The sequence below is a fragment of the Pelmatolapia mariae genome, linkage group LG2, assembly GCF_036321145.2.
Source record: "Pelmatolapia mariae isolate MD_Pm_ZW linkage group LG2, Pm_UMD_F_2, whole genome shotgun sequence".
Lineage (NCBI taxonomy): Eukaryota > Metazoa > Chordata > Actinopteri > Cichliformes > Cichlidae > Pelmatolapia > Pelmatolapia mariae.
In genome coordinates this window covers 22,519,682-22,534,725 of record NC_086228.1, presented here as the reverse complement: position 1 = coordinate 22,534,725, position 15,044 = coordinate 22,519,682, and the positions used below count along the sequence as shown (strand labels likewise).

Here is a 15,044-nt window from a genome sequence, read left to right as displayed (position 1 = left end):
ACGTGGCTAATAATTGCTTGTTTTTCCGATATGATGAAGGAAAGCCGCTCCGAGAGTCCGCTGGTATTCGCTGCTCTTTCAAGCAGCTCCCTGTGCTTCTCTGCTTTTTAGACAAAGTGACGATGAGTGTCAGTCTCTCCCAGTAAGTCATCTCGCTCGGATACTAACCTAACTATGTCCTAATCTAACCTAGCTGCTGCTGTTTTTAGTTCCAGCGCGAGTGGAGCCCCCCTTTTCTTTTTGCTTGTTTGACCGATCACACGTTATGGTAGCTAGCACCGAGCTGCTACTTGTGAGCTGAAAATAATCGAGCGGGGCGAGTCGCCTCCATTTGTCCGTGTGTCCAGCCTTCCGACTGCATGAACTAACAACATACCAAGTCAGGATTAGCGTTTCTAGCTTAGGAAGCTCTCTTGGCTTATCCGGCTAGCATGGCTCAAGTGTGTTTGTTGCTCAAACATGTGATTCCAGTCCTGAAAACCTCTTTTGCCACATAGCTGAACACTGTAACTGTACTTCAGTGTATTATGAAAAGACGAAGCAGGCACGATGTTGGATCAAAGACTAACTGATAGCCAGACACACTGAAAGTTATTATTTACCTTGGCCATGTGTTAAAAACACACACATAATGCTGTAACATTTACACTACTTAGCAGGTTTAAACATTACACATCACCGGCTGTATGTGACATTTAGACAAGCCGAATAACGCGGCAGAGAACAGCAACAAGCAGGGTATTTAAACATGTCCTGCAGCAGAAGCAGTCTACCTTTCTTAACGCTGTCCTGCTTATCTGTATCTGTTGTATCTGTTGTGCATTATTCATCTCGAGGGCTCCAGAGGTGCCCATCAGAGGGTTCAAATATAAATTCCTAAGCGCTCTCATCCTCTTGCTAAATTGTGATAAGTGTGTTTGCTGCTGATTGGTGAGGCTCCTCAATCAGGCTTCTGTTCAAATGGCCGGTCCCTCCTGTTTTTTTTATGTTCCTGTGGGGTCTGAAATATGTATTCATATTTATGTTCTTTGCAATGACATGATCTTCAACCATGCACACTATAAGTTATTTGTTCCAGAGGTTTTCCTTTCGCTGGCCTCTTGAAATCGCCTCAGCATCTCATTCTTCCATTTTTAGCCGTTTTGACTCCAGCTTTCTTCAGTGCCAATGAGGGAAGGGGAGTCAGGCTGGCTGAACAAGGTGGGGATGACAGCTGCGTCTGTTTATCATGTGGGGTACAATAGCACACCTTGAGAGCCAGCCGGATCTTGTATTCTCACTGATCCAACACAGTGGGCCAGAATTAATCATATAGATTCATATGTGGGCAGGATCAAAATGCAAGACATGCTAGATCTGTGCCACAGACTGCATTTGACCGAATGGTATCTGTGTATGATGATAGACAGGCCATACAGTATCACAAAGTAAACTTGGAAGTTAAAAGTTAAATTGCTAAGGAGATATTTTAAATTATTTTGTTTTAAAAAACTGAAAAGCTTAAATTGCTTACATTTTCTGACCAGTTCCCTGAATCCCAGTGTATTATCTTTGTCTGACTGAAACTTAAAATATGACACAAAACTCAAATAAGATAGCTGAATTACCTTTCATAAAATAACTTTTTAATAAAAATTGTTTTTTTCTGTTTAAACTCTCTTGTAAAGTAAATAGAGTTATTCATCTAAACACCTTGTAGCCTAGACTATTTAACAGTTTTTAAATAGTCATTTTCAAGCAATTTCAGTCTTATAAATATTCATTTTCTACAAAATTTCCTACCTGACCTCTTTAGAATGAGCAGGGCTTCTTTTTTTTTTACAAAAGTAACTTTAATGTGTGTAAGATTAAAAAAAAATTCTTTATCCCCCAAATGAGAAATCACTATATTAAAGCAGCTAAAACATGAAAAGCAACTTAGCTCAGTAACATATGTACAGTATCACAAAACAAAATAGCTTGAAAAGTTTTAAATAGAAAAAACAAAAAGTTAAGAGCTCAATAAATGTAAATATAATATAATAAGTGCCTTAAATCTGATGATTTGGTGAAGACTTTTTGTACGTGTCCTTGTGGCAGCAGAGCTGCAACAGAGAAAGTGTTCAGCTGTGTGTCCAACAAGTGCTGCAGAAGGTGGTGAGGATCCATTAATTATCCGTAGCCATTCACTACATCTTCAGTCATTTGGATGACCTCCTCATCAGCTGATGGAGGAATCCAAAAAGTGTGTTGACTCTAAATGGGGCAACAGGGATGCTAGATTTCATCAGCGAGTAAAATGGATGCATTAAAACAGCTTTACTCAGTGTTTAGACCCCACAAACATTCTTTCACAGTACCGTGCTTCGGAATGATTTAATTTACTGAATTAATCCAAATTTTTACCTTCATAATATGCATACTTTCTGGGTCAAAGACCGTAGAAATACACTAAAGGCTCCAAATTCATGACTGTTAAAAAATTATGCATATGAACTAGACTTTTTATATGCTGTGAGTTGTTATAGCCATTTATCCCACATTATATGATGCACTTTTCAAAGTTTTCTCAAGTGATAAAACATCCAGGGCACCATTGCTGGGCTCTGTTACTCTGGACCATGAGCATTCAATTGATGCAGTTTTGTTATTGAAGCTATAATGTATCTAGTGGAATCGATGCTCATAGTTATTCATAGGAAGAAATTGTTGTCAAAGAGATTTGGTTTCAGTTTTTAACAGAGCTCAAATGTGTTAGTCATCCCTGAAAATTTTATATGGATATGTCCTCTACTTAAGCAGTTACAGATGTTTAAAATGCTGGGAAAAAAGGTCAGCTAAGCCATTTCCTATGTACTCTGTAGATAGGAATTGGCTTATCTCACCTATGTACAATTTTGAAATTAAGGTCTTATATTAATTTCCATTTATAGATCAGATTTAATTATCTTAGAGCTATGTTCATTTTAAAGGACATTTTGTGTTTCTAGTGTCAAACAGAAATACTGAAAGCATTTTTTTTCCTTGTAGCACATTTGTAAAGATTATTTAAAATTGCTTCTTTTTTGGCTTATTGCTCAGTTGATGGAATTTTAACTTCACCAGCTGTCAGTCACCTTAATAGTGTGTGGAATGAAACAGGATCAAGGTTTGGGACAAAGTTTCCTCATTTTTTTGTCAAATGAGGACATATCTGCATGTACTTACATGTCCACTATTGATGCTAGGCAGTTCCAAATGCCATTTCTTGGACTTGTAATAAACTGCAACTTTTAAAAAAAATTGGATTATTGCCGAGGATTGCACCAGAAAAATTTTCTAAAAATAAATAAATTAAGATACACAGAAGTTAAAAGTAAGGTCTGTGTTGTAATTTTAGATATATATTTACAAGTAATGTGATCACAGTGAGAGAATGTTTAAATCATCAGTACTCTCTGTCAAGGAAACTCCTGTTAGGGATGCTCCTTTCAGGATACAAATGTTCAAATTTTGGGCAGAGAAGACAAACGGCTGGAGTGAGAGGTAAAGGGGGCTATCTGCATACATCTGAAACTGACCGATGCCACAAACTATCAGCCCTTTTATAATGCAGTCTTACGATCCCTTCCCAGGCAATTCAACCCCCATTCACACCTTGACCCATGTGACCTTAATGACTCACACAATGGCAGGTTGTGGCACTGTCTCATAGAGAATTCACACCTTGGCTCATGTCACCCTAAAGACTCACTGGATGACTGGGTGGGTCAGTATCACCTCCAAGGTGACAACTTCAGTTAAGGTTAAATACCTGGGACTCATATCACCTTTTAGAACTAAAGAAGCCTTTCAGATCAGAATGTCTTCATGAACGTTATAAAAAGAACGCCAGTAGCTTTTTTCTCAAGCACTTAGGACGAGGATGGCTGGCTGGACCTTATCCTATCTGACTTTGGGCTAGATCAGAGACAGGTAAAAACATTTTCACAGTGAGTGGAAACCAGGGGAAACCCACATAGCCACGGAGAAAGCACGCAAACTTCCCACACAAAGGCCGCAGCCGACCATAAGGTTCAAACCAGGGGCCTTAGTACAAAGCGAGAGAGCAATCTGAGTCCTGAAATAAACAAAAGATTGGAATATGTTTGCCAGTGAGCAGATATGGATCAAAACAGTGCTCGATTTGAAATACTTTAAAATTGGCTTAGTGTTAATGTTAAATGTAAAAAAATATATATTTTGTTTGTTTACAAGAAATCTCCACAGGGCACAGGGTGTCTTGTACGTATCTTACATTTATCAGCATATTGCTCCATAGTGTCACTTGTGGTCAAATATTCCAAAGCATGCCCTTAACACAGGACTGAAAACAATGCATTTTGGATATATTTGTATTGAAGACAGCATGGCAATGAAACTATTCTCTCTCCCCCCTTACAGCAACAAGGTCCTAGGTTTGAATCTGGCAGCTATATAGAGCCTTCCTTTCTGGGGAGAGTATCTTCTCCCTCTATCTGTGTGGGTTCTGTTATGGACTCCGGCTTCCTCTCAAAGTCCACATACTTGGTGATTATTGTAGGTGGGAATGTGAGCATGAATGATTATCTGTCTCTATGTTAGCCCAATGATAGACTGGTGATGTGACCTTGGTATACCTCACCTCTCTCCCAGTGACAGCTGGTATAGGCTACAGCTTCCCAGTGACCCTGAATTGGATAAATAGTTAGGAAAATGCATGGATGTGTGGATGAAGCTCTTCCTTTATGATGACGTGGGAAGGAGGGTGTTCAGTTTTCTAACAACAGAAAGAGGCTGGCCATAAAAAACTGAAATCACAAATGCACTTGTGATAAACAGAGAGAATGTGGACACATAGAGGTGAAACTGAAACTGATAATTATTTGATGCAGTGCACTTGTGTGATTTACAGTGAAGCGTGTAGTGCTACACTGCAGACCGGTCTGTTAACAGAGTGACAGCTGTCTTGTATAAAAAGTTTATGATGCTTTGAGTCAGTCATAACTGATTGGAAAAATGTAAGCTTCAAATGGGTGAAAGAATTTACTCCTAATCTTCTTCTACACAATAATGTGTACCCACCATCAAGAGTAGACGGCCTGATTTGGTGCAGACCACTGCAGATGTTGTACCATCTTGAAAATCAGTCACTGGAACTAAATTGCTGTTTCAATTGGACTTTAATCTCTGCAGCGTGTTCCCAGTTTTACAAGGAATGTCATTTACATTAATGCCTGTGGCCATTTTGATGGTCATCTTCTCGGACTTATGCATGATTCCAGTGACTGGAGAGTGTGACCTGCAGAGCCGTCTATGTCTCAGTCGAAAGTTTGTGCCATATCTATAAGCGGCATCTACGGTTTTCTCATTCTGAATCATCTTCCTTTTATGTTCTTGTCTGTCTATTTGTCTTTTCTCCCCATGAAACACCTTAAATTGATCACATGCCACATGAACATCTGGCATAAAGTGTCGGGTTGTCAGAATTGCTCAAAAACATTTCATTTAGCCCTAGTGTTGTGGGTTGCGGATGTTGTGCTAGTGTTTCTTGTTAAATTGTAGGTCTCCCATCCCAAAATGATGCATATTAATATAAAATGTGTTTTTAAAAATCAGCTGCAGTGTCCCACTTACTCGGATAATTCTTAGATGTCACTGTCAGCAGTTTCCATAGACTCTGTCCATCAGTGTGAAGTTGTGTATTTTCAGTGACAACTGCTCACAGCAAGGTCTTTAGATCATCCAGACTGTCCATTATCAGTCAGATATCTCAAAATCTGGGCAGATAAAATCTAAACTGTGAAATCGTAAAGCTTTCATGCGCAGTAAGCATGTATGTCATTTTGTATTTGGGCTTACAGTTTAACCGATATGATGGTGTCTAAAAAATAACCAGCTCAGGTTAACCTGCAGTCAGTCCCCTAAATAGATAATTGTGTGAACATGAATTCAGTGGAAGCAGTGGCCATTACTGGCACAGACAGCTGTCCTACTGTGCAGTGTGTGTAGCAGTTGTCTGATGAGGCTTTTATAGCATCTCTGACAGTTTTGCTCGGTCAGATCCTTTATGAAAGATCTCAGGTGCTGCTCCCCAGTTCCTCTCTTCAAGAAAAAGAAGTATGTCTCCTGCTTAAATCTGCAGACAAGCCTCATTTGGCAAATAGACCACGGCCCTATATCATAAACTTTCACTAACACACATTCAATCCATCCATTTTCGCTTGTGTTCGCTTGTAGCGCTTATCCTACTGGTTAAGTTTTGATCCGTTGAAGGTTTGTATCCTGGAAAATACATGACTACTTTAACAGCAGTCATGATTTGTTCACTGATTTAAGCTACTTTTACAGCCTCTAATAAGTTGTCTGGATGTCCCGACCTTTCTGGCCCATTGAGAGGTCCAGGCATAGCGATGCAGTAAAATGCTTTAAATGAATTTAACTAAAATGAATTTGTTAACTGAAATAAAATAGACATTGTGTTATGTGAATCTCTATCACTAGTGCTTAGACTTGCTTTTTAAACTTTATTTTTCTAACATCTATATTTGTGCTGTTGTAATATTTACTCTGTCTTGTCTGTCATGTTGCCAAGAGAACAAGCTATTTCTGTTTTTATTAGCCTCTGTGAGCTTCTTTCAAGACTTTTAAAGTGAGTCATTAGTAAATCAACAATATATTTATCCACAGGTTTGGTTTGTAAAGCAAAACTTTTGGCCATCATATCTACAGATGATGTCAGACCCTTTATTAGCCTGTGTGTGTGACATTTAGGGCACAGGCCCTCCATGTTGCTTGTGCATATTTTGGTTCTTTTTTGGGGGGGGTTTTGTTACTTCATCTGTTCACAATCCAGAGACAGTGAACTGGCAGAGAGAGGGAGGTGTGGCATGCAACAAATGCCACCCAGTGTGGAGTTAAACAGTTACAGTTAGAATAATATGGTATACCCTTAACCTTTTTAATATTATGCTCTGTCAGTTTGCAGATTCATCATAACACTCACTGCCCTCAAGTGCTGTTGTTTAAAGACTGCATCTGAACTACGATATTTCATTCACACAGGAAATATATATAGGCTGTCTAACTCATGTCCAAAGCTTCCTGCCTTAGCAGATTCATATTAACACCTGCTCTAGAAAAGGTATTACTCAATACCTTTATTTTACAGCACCACACAGAATGGTAAAGCTACAGCCTGAGCAGTGTAGGATGTTTTAAGGAGATCAAATGATGGACAAACCATGAAACAGTGACACCACATAAACAGTATTCAGTATTTAGCATCTGAAATTGCAGCTGCGGTATATCTGCTGTGAGCTAATATCAGCAAATATAAAGTCCACCAGTAAAGGTAGTTTCTAACCTTTTTGTCCCCACTGCTAAACATGTGAAAAGTTATTGGGTAAACTGTGCAGCAGTGGCAAAGAAAATGTGTGTCACAATCCTGTCACATTTGTATTTACACTTCATGTAAGTGGCTACGTTTTAACAATGAATGAACCTTTACAGTGAAAACTGGTCACTGTGATTTTTGGCTTTTTACTTCTTTTTGCACATCTGCAGTGAGCTGGATGGCCTCGTAGGAGACTGCAGCGTGCCGTGATTAATTGGGCTGCACGGGTCTGACGCTAAACCATCATTACAATGTTAAAGTAATGCGTGGGCAGCTTAATTGGACTTGAAGACACGCTTAATCAAAATTTAGATCACACCTTTTTCTTTTCTTTTTTTAAGTGACCTCTAAGCAGAACATCTAAATCTGCTGTGAGAAGCTGCTTTATAAGGACTGTATGTCTGACTCGCCGAAGATCGTTAATTTAAAGATTCAAGCCCACCGAGTACCCAGCGTGTTTGTTATTCACCTGTAGGGCTTTACCCCGGCGCTAGGACCCAGGGTGCGCGATTTTCATCTCCAGCTGCTGCAGACCGAAAACTGGCAATAAGGGAAGATCGCGAGGACAAGCCAAAATTACATACTGTATTCATTCTACTTCAAAATCACATCCCCGGACCCGCAGCGAAGCCACCGTGGAGACAACAATAGCTTGTTGCGCTGTGTGTGAAGGCTTTGTGGCTGTAGACGGCTCGGAGCGCAAGGTAAGACGGTGCAATACCATGCGATTACTAATAACAAAGGCGTTACGGGCGAGCAGGGGGCATTAAAGGGGGCATTGCACAATGCTATTGAGGGCGAGCAAAACTCTGCCAAACTTTGACCTGGATATCTGCATTTTCTAGTTGTCGCTGTCTTGCGGGAGCCGCTACCGGAGCCTGTAGTTGCGGAGATGTTTCGCTGTTATCCCACGGCATTATGTAGGATCGTGTCACATGTAGCCTATGGACAAGCCAACTTGTGTGTCGAGATGACATCTGAGTGTGCAGTCCAAGCGTGCCGGCAGTGGATGCAGTCGGTTACCCAAACGCGGACACGGTAACTAAAGGCAAAGAGATATGTTTTAATTTCATGCAGATTTTATAGGCGATGTGGACGGCGCATCGGGCCATCCATTAACCTGGAAAATAAGAACATCACCCCTGACTGTTTCTGTGATCGGCTGCCTTCCTCCTTTCGTTCGCTGTGGAATAATTCATTACTTAGACCAAGATGGAAGAATAATGCGCTTGATTTTCACTCAAGCGCGTTATTCTTCCATCCTCCCAGCCTCGACATTCAACACTGACCAGGTGAACCACCAACTCAGACGGGACATCCTCGTCGCTGCTGGAGAGCATGGCGGCCTAAATAGGTAGGGTCGATAATCTCCAATATGACTCACAGATAGATGACTGTGAATGCCCACTTTGAAGACGGCGTATTCTTTCATAAAAAGAGATCGGGCCTTCGATATAAACAACGTGCCTTCATCTATATCGCAGTTGTCATAGTGCATGTGCGGACTGCTACATCCCTGCTCGACTGATTTACAAATGCACGTATAACAAGTTTTTTTTTTTTTTTTTGAAGCCCTCAGATGTCCGATGTGGAGCCCGTGAACCAAACTCGTCTATAATTGGTGAAGCGCCGAGCGGCCGGCCACTACCGGGATAGCTCTTGCGCGGTCGTTGAGGTCTCCGGGTTACCCCGACTCAGACACAATGCGATGTGTCAGCTGGCGACTTTGTGATACTCGTGCTTTACGCCGACTCGGTCCTCTTCGGCGTTCCTCCTCCGTTTTCCTTCTTTCTTTTTTACTGATCGGCGTTTTCTTGTTTCCCAATTTCACGTTTGGCCATCTGTCAACGATTTGGCTGCCTGCACGCAGCCATTACTGAGCGAATGGCGAAGGGCATGTTAGAGGCTCTCACACACCGATCCACTCCGCGATAGGAGAGCAGCAGCGAAGTAGTTTCTGCTCGCGGTGCTCTCGGCGGATGGACGCGATCGTTTGTCCTGCACCGCCGTGCTGGTCAGGATCCGACACAGATCGTGCATGGTAGTAAACAAACTCTTTTTCAGTGGCACGACGATGTCAGGGTCCCCCCGTGTGTATGCGTGCACGGTTATTTCCTCACCATCGCAAGTATTGAGAAAAGTAGGAAATTTGTTGGCCTAAAGGAGCGGATACCCTTGTAAACAGCAGGCCTGCGCTGCTTTCAGGATTCAGGTAAGACAAGTGGCCTAATTACAGCAGGGTAACCTGTACCGCTTAACTACTGAGCCAAAATGTGATTATGGAGTGAGAGGGCTAAATATCCTGTGGTTGTTTATCTTTTGAGGGGAGAGAATCGGGCAGGACCAAGTGTAAACCTGCTGCTCCACAGGCTGGGTTGAAACTTTAAGGCTTTTTTTGTTTGTTTACCTTTGTTTGAATGGAAGCTGCAGATGTGTTGTCATTCACTTCATAACTGCACACATGAGCTGGTGGTCGACAGATATCCAGCTCCCTGCAGTCAGAGAAGGAGGAGGCTGCTCATGTTTCAGTGTGAACTTGTTCCAATTCACAACAGGCTACAAATGGTTGTAAACGAATGGGGATTTTGTTCTATTACAAATGAGGCACACAACCTTCTAGAGAAGGTTGTAGATGATATTACCTTTTCAATAACGTGTCTTGTTTTGTATCCGACCCTCTTTGGTTGTGTTAAACACAGTGCGGCTTCTATATTAAGCATGTTTGGATTGTTGTCAGTAGGTTGCAGGCTCTTGTCCTTGTGCATTGGGTCAGCTGTCTGGATTTTTATACAGAGAAGAAATCTGAGGGCTAACATTAACATTCAAAACCCAAGCCTCATCCATATTGTAGTTATGCCCTGAACTTATCTTAAAACCACTTCTCTCTATCCAGTTAAAACCTGAGCTGACCTGATAGTAACAGGAAATGTGATTTTGACACACAGCACTGCAAGAGGTGAATGACAGGGAACTGAAGAGGCACCGCTGAGGGAATGGCACTCTGTTTGTTCATATATTCATTATAAATGTTTATTAGCGGCCGTGTTTATAGAATTGCTTCACAGCATGAGGCCTGGACTGGCTCATTCCAAGTCTCACATAAAATATTAATAATAATAAAAAAATCACATGCTTCAGTTGGGATGTTTTCAGCATAATACATGTGGTGACTGTGCATGACAAAAAGGAAGTAAATTTGCCAAGAAGAACGATGAGTTGTGTTCTTGGTGTTTTCTATGAAAGAGAGCAAGCATCTGCGAGCAAATTGTTGAATCTGTGAATAATTCTAACTCAGCACTTTAATAACATCACTTTTGGTTTTGTAAAGGAATGTGAAATCAGTTAGATTAAACACGATGAAAACACAGGTGTAAAATTTCCAAAAGAGCTTGCAAGCAAAAGTTGGGTTTGAGCTGAGCTGACAGAGGTCAGTGCTGGAAGCTTAACCTCATTCGACTGGTAAGGTTGGATGCATGGTATCGTCACAAATAACAAAAAATTTCTGTGAGGATCATAGGTTTCATGCGTATCTATTTCAAAAGAATTCAGTAAAAAAAAAAAAAAAGAAGGAAAAAAGTAAGCCTTTCCCCTCCACATCTTCTCCCAGCTATAGTCCGCCAGTCTGCAGCCTACAGCATGTAACTGGAGAGCCTCCAACACCCCGGAGTCTTTCTTCCTCGCGTTAATTCCCCTGCAACGGACCCAAACCTCTCCCACTCTTTTTTTTTTTAATTCATATTGTGGCCGTTTAGAAACCATCACCCACAGCTGACTGTTAATTGACCCGGCTGACACTCAGGCGCGCACGGACATCCAGCGATACTCGGGGCTAAATTTGTTGTTGTTGTGGGTTTAAAAAAATGTTTTTGTTTTTTAAACGAGGTTTATTACTTCGTTACCCCGATAAGCCTTTTCAGTTTAGCGCACCGTTACACTCTTTTGGTCGCGATCCCCCCCATTCCCCTTGAGCGGCTGGAGCTCGCGTTGCATGCCGGTACCTGCAGTCCTCACCGCTCCCTGCCTCTCCAGCGTTTAATCCTGGGCGTGGATAGCCGAGCACTACATCTCCCATGCTGTCACCGTGCACCCTTCTGCTCCCCCCACCCCCCTCTCTCGCTCTCTCTCACACCAGACTGGAGACTAGAGATACGGAACGGACCGTCTTGGCGACCCCCCCCCCCCCTCTCCTACCCTCCCCTCCTCCCTCCCCCCGCCCCTCGGACTTTTAGGACCGAAAACCGTCGAGATCAGTGAGCAGCCGCGGACTGTAGAGGCGAAAGGCTGGACACGGCCGTATCACAGTCGTGCCTGCACGGTGGTTCACATGCCATCTGGACGAGCAGGTTCGTAACTGTTTGTGTCATTAGAAATCTTTGTATCCCCACAGCTGATTGTCTGGGGACTATTCAGTATTTTGCGTAGAAAGAGAGAGTCCGAAAGGGGCCGGAGAGGAGAGCAGAGGAGAGGCTCGGTGGGTCGGGGGCTCTGGTGAATGCCTTTCCACGCCGAAGTGGCTCAGTCGGTCCGCCAAAGGGCCGATAAGAGGGACGGGAGCACTTCGCATTAGGTCGGGGATAAATAACAGTAGCTTGCCTCAACATGCAAACCGCCGGGAGAGCTGCGAGGGCTTCGCGGAGAATCTGCTGCGCAGGGAAGCTGAAAACCTAACGTTGCTGGAGGTGGTGGTGGTAGTGGTGGTCAGCGGAGTTAAATATATTGTTTGCCCCCTTTTCATGGCCACTCCAGCCGCACAATAAGTTGTGTCACCCACCCCTATGGTCGTTCTCCTGCTGGTTACTTTTCTTTCCCCCCCACACACACTTATCTGCCAGTAAGTCTGCGCCTCCAGTTTTCTGTGCTATCAGCGGCAGAAACAGATTATTTGTTTGTAAAAACGTCTACCGGCAGGGTTACTTTGTAAGCTGATGAAACGGGTCAGGAGTTTAGTTTGTTTGGCTCTCCGGTTGTTCTCCCCGCGTCTTCGCATTGATGTTCACTTACCTTATCAGGGGGAGATGTGACACATTGTGTGCTCCTACGTCGTAGCCCAGGCAGCCACTCGACAGGAGCGGAATCTCTCGTGTCACTTTGCTATATTTTCCTCAAACATCTGTCTTTCATCTCTGGACCTTCCCATCCCACCCTCTCCGGGTTATTTAGACGAGGTTCAGAGACGCAGACAGCCTGTCTGCTCAGTTTGCGCCCGTGTTTGTGTACGGATGGACCGATCACCTGAGAGCCAGTTGCCATTCTCTCATTATGGTGACTGCTCGCCATCTCCAGCGAGAGAGAGAGAGGAGGGAGCGACCCGGAGCTCTCCAGAGTTTTTTCGTGCTGATAATTATAACAGAGGTAAACGTGTTGTTTTCGGGGTGCCCTAACGCTTCAGTGGGCATGTGTTGTTATTGTGCACTTTTCAGATGTGACATTGGGAACGTGTGTCTTTTGTGCCGTGTACGTGGGCTGGGCAGCGAGCTGACCGGGTGGAAGTAGGCTACATCGGAACAATTTGGCTTCTTCGCGGCTGTTTTTCCTCAAAGGCTTTTTCTTTCTTTCTCTCTTTTCTCCCAGGCTCGACTTTGTGTTGTCCACGGTGTGTGTGTGTATTTGTGTGTGTGTGAGGCTGTCTGTGTGCGTATGCGCGGACTGCTGCATATATTTACTGGCCTACATCAGAGCGGATGAATTCAAATGTTTAGTGGCGGAGTAGACCGCGATCGCAGCACAAAGACAAAGTAGCTGTAAGCAACTGTTGTACGGTAATGTATGCAGACCGTCGCTGCACACAGCGGCATCTGCATCGCTGGATTTCCCTTTTTTCAGTCCGTGCTCGCAGATTCCAGCAGAGATTGGCTTGTCAGTCATTATGTGCATCATCTTCGTTATGTTTCACTGATTCAAGGGTGAAGCATTTCCATTCCCCCCAAAGCTTTGGCACAGATTTTCTTGTTGCACAGTCCCTTTTGTAGTCGTCTCATTTACTTGCAGATGCGCTCGTCTGCGCTCACCTCTATCTACAGTAAATACTAGGGTCAGTTCCAGCGTGTGTCCCCAGTGTAAGCTGTGTATTTATATGATATGAAGTTGATTCACGCTTTAATTATAATTCCTAATCGTGTGTATGGCCATCAGTGCGTTTTAACTTGTCTTGTGCGAGTTTTCAATAGAAAAGCAGTGAGTGGGATTGTCTGGTCATTAAATCTGGCTGATGAGCATTTAAGGCTGCATGCCAGTAACTGGTCCAGTTATGCATAATCATTAACTGTATGCGCACATGCAAAAACCTTTGCTCGTTTCGAGTCACTCGCGGGTGTGCATGACTTAATCAACACAAAACACACACACTGATGTCGGCTCTAACAAAAGATCATTTGAGCAGTAACAGCTGATTGCCTCATGGATTACTGAATGAGCCTGCTGGGGACAGGCCCTGGGTCGCCTTAGGAAGAGCCTCTATTTGAAGTCACTGTTAAAAGCATTTCTCACTGGGCTCCTGCAGTAAAAACTAGTGGTATCCCATTCATGTTTTTTTTTTAATCCCAATCTTGTAATATTGAGACCCTGCTGATTCCAGATCTAATCTAGCATTGATATTTATTTTTTGCACATTTTCCCTTAATGCGTTTGTATGCCCAGGCTGCATTAAAGTTAGCACATGTTAGCCTAATTTTCGCTTTTTTTGCTAATTGCCGCTTGATGTTCTCAAGTGTAATAGATATTTTTGCTTATTAATAGAAAAAACTGTGCACCATGAAGCTTCTGGCACAGTTTTTGTGCTGATGTTAATGTCAGATAAGGAGGTTTTGAGCTCTGCTGAGTGAGTAGAGCGTTGATGACATATTGCATATTGGAGACCCCATAGTGTAGTTGTACATGGTGGCCGAGTTGCACTTTGCAATAATACCACTTACAGTTGACTGTGAATTACCTAGGAGGGAAGAAATTTCACATTTGTTGCGGTGATGGCATCCTATTACAGTACCACACTCAAATTAATTGAACACTTTAGAACAACCTATTTTTTTGACAAATGTTTGTAAAGGCAGTTTGCATGGCTAGGCGCTTGATTTTATTCATCTGTGGCAATGAGACTGAAAACACCTGAGAGATGTGGCTCGGTATTATTGTTCCTACTGTGTACACCTGCTGAAGGGGAAACCTCCTCTGTGTTCAACCAGGACGATTTTGTAAAGTCACAAGCATGAGCGAGAACCACTAGTGAACATGTAGACGTAGAAATTGTTATGCCCATTTTTGTTACTGAAGACAGTAATAATTATTTGAACATGATTCAACTTTTTGGCTCAAAAAACTTTGATGGTTTCTCATAATTTTCTTTTTTGTATGATGTAATATTTTGTATGATATGGGCTCTGTGGCAGGGAGGTTGTCAGAAGGATTAAAGCCATCTCCTTTAATTTCCAACATAAAAAGTTTCAGGAGTACATCATATTTAAGGTTAACTTGCAGAAATGAAATGGAACATGAAAGAGGTGATCATTGGTGGTAGTTTCTTACGTGTCTCTGCCAAGGGTTCATTGGATCCTAATCCTTCTATGCTGCAATTAATGCATTAGATCTCATTTTACGCAGTGAATGTACAATGTTCTTTTAGGGAAGAGAGTTCACATTTCAGATGGATGAGCACTGGCAGCTTTCCACATTCCCTATG

The 15,044-nt window shown here is 42.6% G+C and overlaps 1 protein-coding gene across 7 annotated transcripts in view; it reads left to right on the top strand.

The window, feature by feature from the left end:
* Positions 1 to 37: 37 nt before the first annotated feature.
* bcorl1 (BCL6 corepressor-like 1) overlaps positions 38 to 15,044 on the top strand; it is a 29,212-nt gene continuing 14,205 nt past the window's right edge. For 2 of the 7 annotated variants that reach the window (XR_010096324.1, XM_063494692.1), the window contains exon 1: positions 11,592 to 11,715. The gene's annotated coding sequence lies outside the window, so the exon portion shown is untranslated. Of the gene's footprint in view, positions 143 to 7,982; positions 8,077 to 8,293; positions 8,411 to 8,617; positions 8,727 to 9,070; positions 9,585 to 11,591; positions 11,716 to 15,044 lie in introns of those variants that run through there. The other 5 variants (XM_063494706.1, XM_063494703.1, XM_063494717.1 and 2 more) reach the window with 5 other exon arrangements.